This window comes from Anser brachyrhynchus (genome assembly GCF_964034855.1).
Source record: "Anser brachyrhynchus genome assembly, chromosome: Z".
NCBI lineage: Eukaryota > Metazoa > Chordata > Aves > Anseriformes > Anatidae > Anser > Anser brachyrhynchus.
Genome location: NC_137697.1, coordinates 36,616,203 through 36,631,792, shown reverse-complemented (window position 1 = coordinate 36,631,792; position 15,590 = coordinate 36,616,203). Strand labels below are relative to the sequence as shown.

Genomic DNA, 15,590 nt, shown 5'->3' with positions numbered 1-15,590 from the left:
ATAACATTTAGAAATATTCTGAAGTGTTCACTTTAGTCTCTTTAGATTAATAATAATTAATAGTAATAATTATTAATAATTCATCCATTTGCAAATATTAACAAGCAATGAGTTCTACAGATCAATAATGTGTCTGATTTAAAAGAGGGAGAAATCCTATCTAGTAGCAAGTAGTAAGTTTGGTAGCAAATTTCTGGAGGATTGGAGGTATTGTTTCTGATTTGCTCTTTATCTTGAAAAGTCTTGGGGATGCACTGTAGAAAGATTACAATCACGATTCCTCACCAATGCCTGAATCTTTAGTGAACAGCTGACTTTAGCTTTATATATTCATAACCTGGCAAAATCAATTCTGTTTAATCTTTCTGTTGCATACTAACAAGTTTTCTCAAGGTACCTGATGTGCTTTTGTATCAGTGCAATCTCACAGGAACAAAACTAAATGAATTAAGAAAATCTATTTTAAATTTGAACAAAGGTGGATGTTCATGTTGCATAATAGTGGATGTCTTATGTAAATATAGCTAAAGGAAAGGACAAATGCAAACAGAGATTCCTTTTTTTAAAGGCATCTTCCTCTGCTTGCACAGGTGTGAAAATACCCTATTTAAAGAGAAACAGCTAAGGCTCCTAGTAAGATAGACAGCCTTCATAAAATGTCTCATTAAACTGTGAGAGGATCTAGGCAGGTGCTGGAGTGACTAATTTTGACCATGCACATGACTGATAGGGCTCAGACACCTGGTGCTATAGCAAGCCTGGACTTTTTTGCTTGGTAGATAATGACTGTCCCCTATTTTGTCAGTACAATTTTGCCTACATTCAGGTGAAACAGTCTTCAGAGCATGATGATGTCTTGGTTGACTACCAGAAGTTCTGCTTTGCTCCTGTTGTATAAAAGATTTTGTGTCACAATGTGATGAAAATATTTTGTTTTGAAAGCAAGAAACCATTTGTTAGCTACGTCTTGCACTAGATTTTGGTTCATAGCAGAATGATTTGATTTTGCTTCAGTAGACATCATGAATAACTAGACCTTTTATTCAGATAGAATAAAATCAACAAACCACAGTAAGGCCACTTTCTCAGCCAGATCAGGATGAAGGACAAAGGAACTCTGAAAGAACAGAACTAAAATCAGGTCTCTCATTCATCTTTGGTAGGGAAACCATCACAGAAATGTCACAGAATGTGGCTTGCTCTCAGCAGGTGATCTAAAGAACAAAACAAGTAAATTTCTTGTACTTATTTTATCCTGGTCTAAGCTGATCAGTGGCTTACTTAATATATGTTTATTAAGGTGATGTTATAGATAACCCCCCAATATGGACATACTGCTTTGCTGAGAACATGCTTTGGCCACTATCAAAAATGATTTGCGAGTTGTCTTTGGGTGGTGTTGCCCAGGGTTAATCTTATCTGACATTAGACAAATTGACTGGTAGGATCCTTGCAGAGTTGTCAGCACCTCAACATGATAATCAGGGATGTGAAGTGCTGCCTGTGTTCGTATTCACCCAAGTGCAGAGGTGTGCAGTATGATAACCAAACATTACTCACGCAAATACGCCACGTCACTCAAAGACATTTTTGTTAAAGACTGGCTTGATGAGTAAATGGTAAAGAAATACCATGCAAGAACCATCCTTATTTCTAGGTTGAGTGGAAATAATAATAAGAAATTACCTAACTCTTTTTATTAAGCCTTTGCTTATTGATCTCTAAGCAGTTCATAAATTTATTTCCCTTTTATTGTCTCAGTTTCACAGTAATGAAATGCACTATCAGACAAACCTGCTATTGTTTCTAATTCATTGTGCAATTCTCTATAACTGTGTTTACCTTTTAACTATAGGTAAACCAAAACTAGTACCATACTGTCTGAGGGTCTATACATTTATTTTATCATTGCTGTTGTACCCTTAGATTCACTTGCTGCAGCATGACCATTTTCCTGGGTGCCATACAAACACAGAGTTAGAGACTTCTTCTCTCCTAAGAACTGAAGTTTATTAAAAAATGTTTATAAAACAAAACCAGGAATAGTTGGCAGCTGTGCTGTGTCTTCCCCAAGCCAAGATGTTAGACCAAACATCTCCTTTCTTGTGTATAGAAACAAAAGTGTAGTTTGAGAGAACACAATTTTCAATGAGATTAAGATGTATATACGTATTAAAAAAAAAAAAACAGTCAATCAAAATATACGTCGATGTGAAACCAGCAGAAGGCGGAGTGACAAAAAGCCTGATTTTCTTCCTGTGGCCTTTCCAGGAGAAAGAGCCAAACCAAGAGCTTAAATGAATGTCTTTAAGTGAATATGTTTCTATTTGTTAGCATTCATTTTCTTTACAGTTTCTTATAGCAATTTTTTAGAAAACAGTTTATATTTTGAAGAAAGGGTGACATATGCTTGCTATGTGCCAGGTAAGAACTGGAATTAGCATATTTGTTGCTTGTCCCTGGAAACTTGAGATCAAACACTGACTTGGATCAAAAACAAAAGTGGGCTTGGTGGCAAAGTTCTGAGCATGATCTAATAAGGTCATTTCAGGGTAAGGCAACAAAATGCATCACTGTATAAAATTTCATTTGTAAGACCTGATTATTAAAGAAACTGATTACTTTCTTTGACTTTTGGATCTCCTTCAATATGTTGGAAGTGTGGTTTAATTGCCTAATCATAGGTGCAGATATGGTAGGGTATCTTAGTTTAGGATTTGATCCCTGTTCATCACAGCAACAAATGCATTATGCGTGCTGGTAAACATAAGAAGTTGGACCTTGAATACTCTTTTTTGCTGGCATGTCCTAACTTATGCAGATAAAACAGCAAGGGGAATGATACAAAGCACATAAAGCGGCAAGGGGAATGATACAAAGCAGCTGGCTGTTTTTGTTACTCCTGGTTCAGACTGGGGCTGAACTAGGGGTAAAATCTATGGGAAAATCTCTCTGCTAACTGTTATGTGGATGTGTATGCTTGTACTTATGTGTGTCTGTGTGTAGTTGAGACCAGAATTATTTAGCAAATGTTGCAAGTTATTATTGTATATTTACTTACACTTATTCATTTTTACTCACACCCAAATGGATGTACGGGTAACTGGATATGTATGTGCATACAGTCACGTTGTGACACCTAAATGAGATGCAGTGTCAGGGAACATGTAAATGCAGTAATGCAGCTATTCCTAACAATATGTACAAGAGAAAAATCAATGATATATAATAGTAAAAAAATCTAAGGGCAGTGTTCTCTAATACTCAACTATTTCTTTGTCCATTTTTAACAAACTATTAAAACTTTAAAGTATCCAAACATTAAGTATCCAAACACTTAGATTTTAATAAATATGAAACCAAAATGAGAATAACTAATTTTTGACAAATATTAGGAAAGATTTTTGTTTAAAAGAGGGATAGTTTAAATAAACAAATAAAAAGCCTTTCTAGATGGCTTCCAAAACTAGGCTTTCTTTTTCTTTCTTTCTTTCTTTTCTTTCTTTCTTTCTTTCTTTCTTTCTTTCTTTCTTTCTTTCTTTCTTTCTTTCTTTCTTTCTTTCTTTCTTTCTTTTCTTTCTTTCTCTTTCTTTCTTTCTTTCTTTCTTTCTTTCTTTCTTTTCTTTCTTTCTTTCTTTCTTTCTTTCTTTCTTTCTTTCTTTCTTTCTTTCTTTCTTTCTTTCTTTCTTTCTTTCTTTCTTTCTTTCTTTCTTTCTTTCTTTCTTTCTTCTTTCTTTCTTTCTTTCTTTTTCTTTCTTTCTTTCTTTCTTTCTTTCTTTCTTTCTTTCTTTCTTTCTTTCTTTCTTTCTTTCTTTCTTTTTCTTTCTTTCTTTCTTTTCTTTCTCTCTTTCTCTCTTTCTCTCTCTCTCTCTTCCTTCCTTCCTTCCTTCCTTTCTTCTTTCTCTCTTTCTCTCTTTTTCTTTCTTTCTTTCTCTCTCTCTCTTTCTTTCTCTTTCTTTCTTTCTTTCTTTCTTTCTTTCTTTCTTTCTTTCTTTCTTTCTTTCTTTCTTTCTTTTCTTTCTCTCTTTCTCTCTTCCTTCCTTCCTTCCTTCCTTCCTTCCTTCCTTTCTTCCTTTCTTCCTCTCTTTCTCTCTTTCTCTTTCTTTCTCTCTTTCTCTCTTTCTTCCTTTCTTCCTTTCTTTCTCTCTTTCTCTCTTTCTCTCTTTCTCTCTTTCTTTCTTTCTCTCTCTCTCTTCTTCTTTCTTTCTTTCTTTCTTTCTTTCTTTCTTTCTTTCTTTCTTTCTTTCTTTCTTTCTTTCTTTTTCTTCTGGGAATGTATTTTATCGTCTGTCAGTTTTGCCCTATGATATGTCCTCTTAAATTGGATCTGTAAGCCCTTCATAAAGTTTAATAAATCTTCAGCATTTCACCCTAAGGAAATTATATTAAAAACCTTCAAATGTGAAGTTGGGCCCGCAGACACACAGCACTGGGAATTATATCACCATAATCAGCTTGTAATGAAAGCCTCTGTCGCTGTTCTCTCCCAATCATAATCTGCCTGTCTTTATGAAAAAAGGGGGGTTTGTCTGGGTTCATCTGCAAGCTTTAATTGGAAGATGTCTTCATTTCATTCCAGCCTACTGGGATAATAACTCAGCCCCATGTTTAAACACAGGCCCTTGCCGCTGATATTTTTTCATTTAGTAAAGCATGTCTCTTTAAATGATTTAGCAAATCACCATGAATGCCAAGGCGGGATGATTGGCAGCTCATTGGTGGTGCACCATTTGCATGACATTTGTTCTTCAGCCCAGAAAGCTGCGGCAGGTAAACAAGCAGGCCCTGTACCGACTCCCTGTGAGTCCTTCCCTGTTTATTTTCTCATAATCAAATGACATTTATGGAGAGGCAAATGCAGCTGCACATATATGGAGAAAAAATGCAATCAGGCCAAACATGATGACTTCATTCAGGTGATATTTTGATTAGAGAAAGGACATTTTTATGGCATAGGGTTTCTTGCAAAGAAGTCGGTCAAATTCCATTTTACAATCTCTATTTTTTGAATATAAAGGTTAGATTCAAATAATTGATTGCATTCAATGGCACTGTGAGTGTTTCAATAGAATATATAGAAGTATGGAGTTCTGAAAATTGTAGGGATTCTCTTCTGCATTATTCTGAGTAAAAATATTTTCTAGGGGTAAATCTCTCTTTTTCTACATAAAGCTGTTCCATTGCATCACTGTAGCTTTTTCCTAAAAGAGATTTCAGAAAGGAAGGTTATTTCTGAAGTTAAATATTTTAAACTTATTTCCTAGCATATCATGGTGTCAGGAGACTTGGCAGAGAACAAATTGAAAGATTAAAAAATATATGTAATATACAACATATATATATATATATATTGCATCATATGGTGCTTGTACTACAACTGATAGCATCCTGCTGCTACAGAAGTTTCACTTCTATTTCAAAAGTACTTTGGAAACAGAAATAAAAAAGAGCAATTACTGAGCATGGAGAGGAGAGTACTGCGAGCTGGATGCGGCCACCTTAAGTGGCTATGCTTAGTTGCTTAGTTTTTTGGTAAAGAAGTACTTCCTCATCCATTTGCTGAAGGAGGTAGACCTCTGCGTTTGCCAAGTTTTCTGAAGATTTTAAGTGAGAGGAGCCATGGAATTTGATAGAGCCTTCAGTGGCTGTGTAAGAGGAGAAACAGGGTCATAACCATATAGTACCCACACAGCTTGACCCAGAAAAGTTGTGAGTAGAAGGCAGAATTTCTTAGCCACATACCAATTATTTTGAAGCAGTATTTAGGTGTAAAGCTCAGGTGTTTTTAAGTGGTATAGGGAGGGAAAGGGGAAGGGGACTGTAGTGTGTTCTATATTTAAAAGGTTGTTAATTGTTTGAAAAGCTACTGACAAATGTCCCAGAAGATGTTGATAGGGCTCAACCTGTTCTGAAAACTTGGCTATAGACTAAGAGAAAAACTTGCTTTGGCAGAAAGGAAAGAAAATATGTTCCATAGAATTGTTTTCATCTTATCTTTCCTCAGAAGAAATTGTTCACATATTTTTGTGCTCACTCTCTACTCTTTTGCACAGACAAACTCTTACAACTCTAAAACAGCATGTAAGTATTGTTATTTCAATATTCAGGGCTGAAGTGACTGTCATTTACTGCAGCAGACTTTAAGTAGGCACTAAATAATCTGTAGACAGCACCCAAAATCAGACTTGCTAATTGGGCTAATAGGCTTTCCTGTATAATTCCTGTGTAGTGGTCCCCATACAGAGCAGGGGACTACTGCTTAGGCACTAGCTTTATTTCCTAGCATCTCAGGCTTATGAGTTTTTATACAGAACAACTGGGTTCAGTGTGAGAAAACACAATATATAGAGTGCAGCCTGAATTGGAAAGGAATCACTAATGTGGCTCAAGAAATTGCTGGACCAGGTAACCAGAAGGAGAGCTGGAATAACAATTGTGCAGAGGTAATTGGCCCTGCAATTGGAGCTGAGGTGAGAGAGAGAATGGGAAATACTGAATCTCTGCTCGGTAGCTGGGAAACTGTGAGAGAAAGAGGGCAGGGATCTACAGAGAAGCAAATGTGACAGCAAAACTGATGAATCGGTGAGTCACTTGGATAGCCTGGCTCTGTCTAATCTAGTGGTGAGATGGCAACTCAGTTGCAGGGTTTGTGAGGGATAAAGGTGCTGAGAATCACTGCTCAAAGGGGATGTGACTTGGGAGACCAACTTCCATTGCTGCCAAAGGAAGACCACTAAATCAGAGAGTGGGGACAGTGAGAAAAAATAATTAGAATTGCCAGTAGTTGCTAGCTATAATGATTTGCAGACAACAGAGGTAGTCTAACAGGCGGAACTCAGGAAAGCAAGGACCTCCTTACCTGTTCTTCCTTAGTTATGCATTAAAATTAGCTGCCACATTTCCAAATGTTTTACATAATATGTTCTTTCAAAACTCTTGAAGGAGTTGGTGAATCATTAGATTTGGGGGAAAAAAAATAAATAAAAAACAACAACAATAACAAACCCAAAACACACCTCACTCTTATTTAGGGATCTTTCAAAAAACATAATGCAGCTGTCTATGCTTCCTGTTTTTATCATTCTGATTTTGAATTTTAGGCAGAAAGAAATGCTTTAGCTTGTGTGGCTATTATCAAATTAAGGTATAGGTTGTCTAATTTAATTCTGCTACTTGCTTTACCAGAAGCTTGATGGTGCACGTGATTTTAATTGCTAATACTTTGTTTTTAATTCATTACTCTAAGAAGAATCATGTGAATAGTTGTGAAAAGATATTCATCTGAAATAAGGATAAGAGCCTACAAATTACTTCTGCTTAAGGATATTTTCAAGCTCTGGAAATCTGAAGGCACTTTGCAAAATTAGTAAGTTTAAAGATAAAAATTCCACTCCCGCAGCCTCTTTATGCCACTTCACCCCATACAGGTGACAGGAAAATAATTCCTGGAAAAATGTGTGAATACAAGAAATCTATCTGGCAGTTGTCATGACTTCAGTGCAGGGGTCAGGATACTGGGGAAACTGTTCAGGTTACCCTTTTTATTATTAGCCTTCCAGACTGCAATGAGCAGAAAAGTCTTGTAGAGAGCTGAGTAAGCATCAACTTAGTGTTTGACAAGACTGACAAGACAGTCTCCCTGGAGCTGTTTTACTCATTGTGTGAATCCACTTTGCCTTCTCAGGTCAAACCCTAGAAAACATCAAAAGATCATTATTATCTTTGCTTGCTGTGTGAATGAACGTTTTGTTCTCAAAGATATTTGGAGAATGGCTGCTACTATTTCTCCATTCACATGTGCACAATGTCTGCTGTTTTCTATTTATTATGCATAAAAATAACTTTGCTTGGCCACGGAAAAGAAAAATACCCCTAGCGTAAAGAATATACTCAGCAGAACTAATAAAATACAAGTGAAAATTAAGCCGTGTGCAAGCAACACATAGATTTAATCCTGTTTTTCAGACTAAACAGTAAATAGACATTCAGAAATTATAACTAGAAATTTGGGAGCTAAATGTATGTTGCATAGTAACTGCTGGCAACGATTTGACTGCCTCCTGCAGGAAGAATGCACATCTTGAAACACAGTCAAGATGAAGTGTCTGTGATGTGGGATAGGACTGTCTATGGCATCGTATAGGTTTGGATCAAATTCAAATATTTTCCAAAGATTAGGGATAATTGGATTAGAAGATCAGTTTTCAGTTCTCCTGAGATGATGTCCAGATTTGGTGAAAACTTCTCCAGAGAGGGGGTGGTGAGAAAGGGAGGAGGCCAAAAGTGGAAGGGGAAAGGGATAAAAGAAAAGGAAAAGGAAAAGGAGAAGGGGAAATGGTGAAGTGGGGAGGGGGAAATGAGAATTGTGGAAGGGAAGAGGCTGGGCAAAGGGGAAAATGGGAAAGGGAAAGAGAAGGTGAGGGTGAGTGGAAGGGGGAGAGAGGGAGGGAGGAACAGAGAGAGAGAGGGAGAGAGGTAGGGAGGAAAAGAGGGTACTTGTAAGTTCATGTTCTATTTCCTATTTCTCTCTAAGGAGAACAGAATTGTCCTCTTCCAGTTTTATGAGGAACAGTAAAAAATATATATATATATATCTTTTTTAATTTTGTTAAATCTTCTGTCTCTCAGAGACATTAAAAACTAGTACTGCAAACTGAATTTTAAAGAAGGTTCATTAAAGAAACTGATTCATAAAGAAAAGAAAAAACTTTTTACAATTTAGTACTTCATTTTGAAAATCTCATTGAACTAGGTTTGCTATTGTTTGCAACTGGAATTCTTTTCATTCAAGACACCCATTTTCCCCCCAAATTTATGTATTGGAATAATTTTCAATATTACTTTTTGTTAAAATGTTGTGGACAGAGTTCTGTGTAAGATGATTTCTCTGAAATTTCAATGAATGTAAAAAGGAGAGTACAACCTCTCACAACATAAGTGACTGAAAGAATACAAGTATATCTCTACTGTTAGGCTTTATTGTAAAAGATATGAAAATTGGATTTAATAATCACATAGGTATTTCTGTTCTAAATATACGAGATCCCAGTAATCGATTTTCTATTCTCTAAATTTTTATAACGACTACTTTTTCTTCATGAATTTTTGTACTCTATGAGTAATCTCAGCTTCTAGATGTTTTCAGATGAAGAAAATGTGTCTCACTGTTCTCATTTTGTGAAAGCAGTGGAAGACCATGTGCAGAAAGGATAAGGATGGCAATGAAAAAAAAAATATTAAAAGACTTATTTTTTCTTCTGGAAATACGTTTGAAAAGGAAGAGATTTTATAATGTTATAATGTAGAAATAGTTCCCAAGGTCCAGTTTTAGCTGGAATTCTTTGAATGTTTTAGTCAGCTAAAAATCATGATGAAATAAAAAATATTCATAGTCTGCAAACAATTCATATTCTTTTGATAGAGATGCTAGATGCATTTCAGGCATTCTACAGAGTACAAGGTCATATATCCTTTTTAACTTATCATGGTATAATTTGAACACAAGACAGAGAGTCGAGGAGATTGGCAGTGGCACTGTCTGGTCTGATCTGTTCATAGTAAATAAAGCTGCTCAGGGATGTTCTACTGAAATATTTTTTTAATTGAAAAAAGAATCATCAGACAAAAGATTTATCATTTTTCATGAATTTTTAACCAAACTCTGTCTGAAATGTAAGAAATAGACTTTGGCAGGACAATACTTCAACAGCATACCACAAGATGTCTGGTAGTGACATCATCTAAAATATGGAAAATTCTGGTACCAGTTCCCATATCCTAGACAGGTAGTCTAAGCTGTTTCTTCATCTGAGGCATATTATTCTCTGCTTGTTGTAATGGAGCTATTCCCCTCTCCTAACTAAGCACTGAAAGAAGAAGGGACTTCTGTTTGCTGTCATTTCTTCACCAATAGACTTCACGATCAGTCTTCCTTCCCGTTTTAGTTTGGTCCTGTGGTTACTTATTCATACAGATTAGAACAGTTTCAAGAGAGAAGTCTGAGGACAATTTTTCTCCTTCATATCATAACCCTAATGAAAAGAGGCTCATGTACAGGTCATAAAGCTGAATTTGGGTGGCTGAGGTTGAAGACTTTGTATGGTCCAAGGCAGAGCAGAGCCTGGGATTCAAGTCTTTGTACTCAGCAACATGTTGATGAGTGGATTCACTTTCTCTCATATCTTGAAGGGTGTGAGTTTCACAAGCTGAAGAACAAGAAAATGTTTGAAACATCTAGACTGTAGCAGTTCAAAATATATCAGTGAACTTCCTGGTGATATGTGGTTGACCCTCTACTATTAGAAATCAAGCCTAGTGTGAAATGCAGTGCATAACATTTGCTTAGTCATTTATCTATTTCTTCACTACAGTTTGAGCCACAGTAACCCCATCCATTTTTTCATAGTGATTCGGTATGAATAGTTAGAAAACAATATATGCTGCATTATAGACCCACTCACTTTTATTGCTTGTGTTTGAAACCACTACACAGATGTTATACTCTACTTATGTACAGAGGCAGAATCAAATACAGAAACCTGGTTTGTGTTACCTCCTGACTAAGAAAACTGTGTTAGAACCACATTAAAGTCTCTCTGTCTCCATTTGAATCACTGTAACCATGTTCAGACAGAGAAGATAAAGAGAAACAGGGAAGCACTGTTCATTTCCAGAAATGGAGTGAATAAACAAGTTAATTCAAAACATGGGCAATAAGAAAAAATAATCTGTAACAAACCTCTTTATAGAAAAAGAGAATTTTGGATTCTGGAGTGCTGTGTTCAACTCTGGGGCTCCCAACACAAGAAGGGCATGGACCTATTAGAATGATTCCAGAGGAGAGCCACAGAGGTGATCAAGAGGCTGGAACACCTCTCCTATGAAAAGAGGCTGAGGGAGTAGGGATTGTTCAGTGTGGAGAAGAGAAGGCTCTGGGGAGACCTTACAGCATCCTTCCAATACCTAAAGGGGGTCTACAGGAAAGCTGGGGAGGGACTATTAGTCACAGAGTGTAGTGATATGACAAGGGGTAATAGTTGTATGCTGTTAGGGTAGATTTAGATAAGATATTGGGAAGAAATTCTTCACTCTGATGGTGGTCAGGTATGGGAACAGGCTGCCCAGAGAAGCTGTGGATGCCCAATAGTTGGAAGTGCTCGAGGCCAGGATGAATGAGGCTTTGAGCAACCTGGTCTAGTGGGAGGTGTCCCTGCCAATGGCAGTGGGGTTGGAACTAATGATCTTTCCTGTCCTTTCCAACCCAAACCATTCTACAATTCTATGATTTGCTGACACAGAATCATTAAGTTTGGAAAAGACCTCCAAGATTATCTGGTCCAACCATCACCCTACCACGAATGTCACCCACTAAACCTTGTCCCTAAGCACCATGTCCAATCTGTCCTTAAACACCCCCAGGGACAGCGACTCCATCACCTCCCTGGGCAACCCGTTCCAATGCCTGACTACTTTTTCTGAGAAGAAATGTCTCCTCATTTCCAACCTAAACATCCCCTGGTGCAACCTGAGGCCATTCCTCTATTCCTATTGTTAGTTATCTGTGAGAAGAGGCTGACCTCCAGCTCCACACAACTTCTTTTCAGGTAGCTGTAGAGAGCAATAAGGTCTCCCATGAGCCTCCTCTTCTCCAGACTAAACAGCCTCAGTTCCCTCTGCTACTCCTCATAGGACTTGTGTCCCAGGCCCTTCACCTGCAGTCTACCAAATTTCTTAAGGTCACCAGCATTGATGATTCCCACAGTGCTGGATTTGGCAGCTGTAACTATGCTGTGTTTTTTGAGGGTGTTGTTTCAATACCTGTGCCATATAAGCTAGGATCACAGAATGGTAGAATCATAGAATCATTTAGGTTGGAAAAGACCTCTAAGATCTTAATGTCCAACTGTTACTAGTGTAGCACTGTTGAGTCTAATCTACGTGGGTTCTGGTCTAAATACTGCCCCAGGCAGGGTCTTTGGTGTCCTCATGTCCCCAGCACACAGCAGCATGCATGGGCCCCCACTGGATGTTGCCTGGCCCCAGACATCTAGCTGACCCGCTCTGTGATGTGATGATGGGGCTTGTCTCATGTTCTGCCCCTTCATGTTCTGGGCAGGACACAAGGAGATGGAAGCACTGGGAACTCTTGTGCAGATACGGGCAGGAGGGTGCCTGGAAAGGATGGATAAAACAGCTTACCAAGAGACAGAAAGGTAGAGGACATTTAAACACAGAGTAGGGAAGAGAACAGAGGAGAGAAGAATGAAATTTGGGGAGGAATACGGATGTGCTAGTTGTACTGACAGATCATCATTAGGTGATGCTGGATGGTAAAATCACCATTGTAAATACCCATACATTTGCAGCCTCAGTAATAATCTGCTGTTTCATGGTGATTCCTTATTCCCAGAGGCAGCCATAGTGTGAAGCAGCTGGTCAGCAATAACAGCTTATCTTCATAAATAAGCCATCACCACTGATGAAGAGGTTCTCCTACATCCTCACGGCTGATGGATGGGGACAGCTTGCTCCAAGTAGTAATTAGTTACTACCTTGAGCTAGACAACACTAATCCCACCAGCAGAAATTTGTTCCTGATGGTAAGAATCAAAAACTTCTGTCTGAATTTTCCTGGAGTTCAGTGCTTTGTGGGTGCATCCTTCTTCCTTAGCACCCACAAAATCCTCAATAATACACTGATGGTATTGATTTGCCTGGGCTTTCTCTCTGCTTGGCACAGTCATTTAAGTTAACCTGTGCGACTTAGCTGTGAAATGGACTGGAAGCACTCGCACAGTCAGTTACTAGGTAACAGCTGAGAAGAGGCAAGGATCAGCCTCCCAAATAGTTTCCATATGCAAGTCTTCTGGGTAAAAGGTCTGGGCCATTCCCAAGAAAGCTGATTTAAGTCTTGAGGTCTGAGTGTTGGTATACTTCATTGGTGACTGTAATTACCCTGTGCTCAAGCTCCCAGTTATCATTTTAGTTTCAAGAACATTTGCCATGTGGATGCTTGGAGTAGCAAGCCTTATATTTCAGCTCACTGGCATATTGTGGCAATGCTTAAGCATTTGTCCTGAAATTCCCCCTGCCCAGTCCAGTAATTCTTCATGGTTTCAGCATTTTAATTCAATAGTTACAATAGCGCATACCAACTCCACCTCACAGACAAAGCCACTTGCACATGCCTTTTGTACTGTAAGTCCACACACCAGGTCTCTTTCCTTGCAACATTTTTATCCAGATTGCCTTAATGACACAGACCACTGGTTCATACAGCTTTATATATTCCACCTCTGTACAGTGTTAATTTATATTAATGGAGAAAAGGTGTGAGTTCTGTTAAATAAAAATTTGGTTCTGTATGCTCAATTTTTTTACTGTAAAATTTATCTATGCCTAAAGGAAGGAAATGTTTCACCAATTTTCTTGTTTTATAGGAAAATGACATTATGCAACAGAGTTTGTCCTGCAGGACATGAAGAATTTTAAACTGCTGAAGCTGTAATTTCTCTGTGGTGATTCCAGGATGAAACTAAGAGCAGCTGCTCTCATACAGAACTTTGATATTATTTTCTATCGACAGGAGTATAAAGTAAAAAGAAATGATTGAAAAATTATTGAGTAGACAACTCTAATGTTATTGACTCTAATCTAGCAGATGATGTAAAATGGAGTACTAATAAATCAATTTATATATTATGCAAGATGAATTGGAATGATCTGAAATTTACTAGCTGCCCTCTTGTCTTTATTGAAAAAAAAAAAAAAAAGAGAGAGATAAGGTATGGCAGGCTGTGAGATTTTAAATACCTCTGTTTCTATGTAGTTTTTATTATTTCCTCTGTTTTTGCCACAGCAGTGACCCCATGCTACCATGTGTCTTTTCTGGTATATTGTGTTCTGCAGGTGACTCATTTTCCAGCAGGACTGTCAGTAACTACTGCTACTAAAGTAGTTACATTAATTTCCAGTGTACTTTATGTCTACTGAAGGACAGGAAAATGATATCTCTACTACCCTCTTCATCTTCCAGTGTGACACTCTACTTCCATTTTGTTTTTGCCCACAGAATATGTGAAAACTTGCTTATTCTTGCTGGAGTAATTACAGGATGGTTTGATTATCCAAGGTACCAAAGGTACAGGGTAGGAACAGGAACCACCCTTCAGTTCTCTGGCATAAGGTGGTGCTGCATAGGGTGATGTGTGACACACTTTCCAAAGGAGTGTGCTGGTGAACTCCTAAATCTTCTGCTGTTTCTCAGTGTTATTTTCCAGCCTGCCAGTGCTGATATCAGTGACAATATCTTGACACAGAAGCTAGTGTTTTCTTAACACAGAGCTCTAGACATAGAAGCATGCTGGATGCTAAAGACAAGGTAATGTTGTTATGTTGACATGACTGCTTATTATGTTCACTTCATTTTCTTTATTTGGTCTGCAGAAATAATCTATGACAATGGACTAGCAAAATATTAGCATGCTATTGAGAGAAATGCACAAAATATGTCCCTCAATTGAATAGTCAAATTGGGTTGGTTTTGCTATTATGGAGGTAAAGAGCAAATTAAGTCATGAGAATATTTGGACTGCTTTCTGAGAAAAATACTAGGCCATTTCTAAGAAAAAACAATCTCAAAGTAAGCCAAGCTACTGATATGTCTAACCCCAGTGTAAAACACCCACCTAAAAAAACGTACCCCTGCCCCTGCCAATCATAGAGACTGTGTCTAAATATACATATCAAACAGCTTTTCAGTTTTCAAGCAGGGTTTATTTGCATCTATTATGTGATATTTTGCGGCTTCAGGCCACCCAGATCAGTTTATTTTCCACTGCCTAATAGTATCTTGAAGTGCCTAGGTAGTCTTTTGATTAGTCAGCTTTCTTAATCCTTTTGAACAATTAATTCTGAAGACATTTTAGACTGCTCTGTTATAAATTGCCTCCAGACCTCCACTTTCTTTGTATAATATGCTCAATTACCTTTTTATTTGTTTGTTTGTTTGATTTACTTTTGGCTAGGTGGAATTTGTGGTTTTGAAGGACCATGCTGTATTCATTTGGAAAAGGCGTTTTTCTTCTAGAGGGCAAAATGGGAAATTTTGGACAATGTTTTTTCTTTCTCTGTTTAGGTTTACATGGAATACAGTAGAAATGAATGACAAACTGCTGTTCAAAGTAATGTGGGCCTGCCCATGGATACAAGGCCTTGTGAGTAGTTAACTAATATTTTAGGACCTTCTTTGAATCATTAGACTAAGTAGATAGCTGTCAGATAAAAATACATATTGGCAGATGAATCATTACACATTTTGAAACTTTTTAAAGTAAATTTGAAAATTTGCACCATTTTTAACTGTGAGGGTTGCACGTAATAGAAACTGAGTGAAATTGAATCTGTCTGGGACACCATCTTTAAGGACAGGGTTTTATGTATGACCTGAATGGCCCACATATGGTCCAGCTCATGCTCTGGTCCCAGAACCTGGCTGAAAAACACCATCTCACCAGCACCCAGCATCAAGCTTCAACGGCCAGTTCATATGGAATTGTAGCTCCTAGAATAGTGAGGTAGGCAAGCACTTC

General features: G+C 37.6%; 1 long non-coding RNA gene across 1 annotated transcript in view; it reads left to right on the top strand.

The window, feature by feature from the left end:
* Nucleotides 1–13,847, top strand: part of LOC308185025 — a 33,960-nt gene extending 20,113 nt beyond the window's left edge. Inside the window, exons 3-4 of the long non-coding RNA XR_013943076.1 lie at nucleotides 12,410–12,599; nucleotides 13,440–13,847. This is a non-coding gene — a long non-coding RNA (uncharacterized lncRNA). The remainder of the gene's footprint in view (nucleotides 1–12,409; nucleotides 12,600–13,439) is intronic.
* The last annotated feature ends 1,743 nt before the right edge of the window (nucleotides 13,848–15,590 follow it).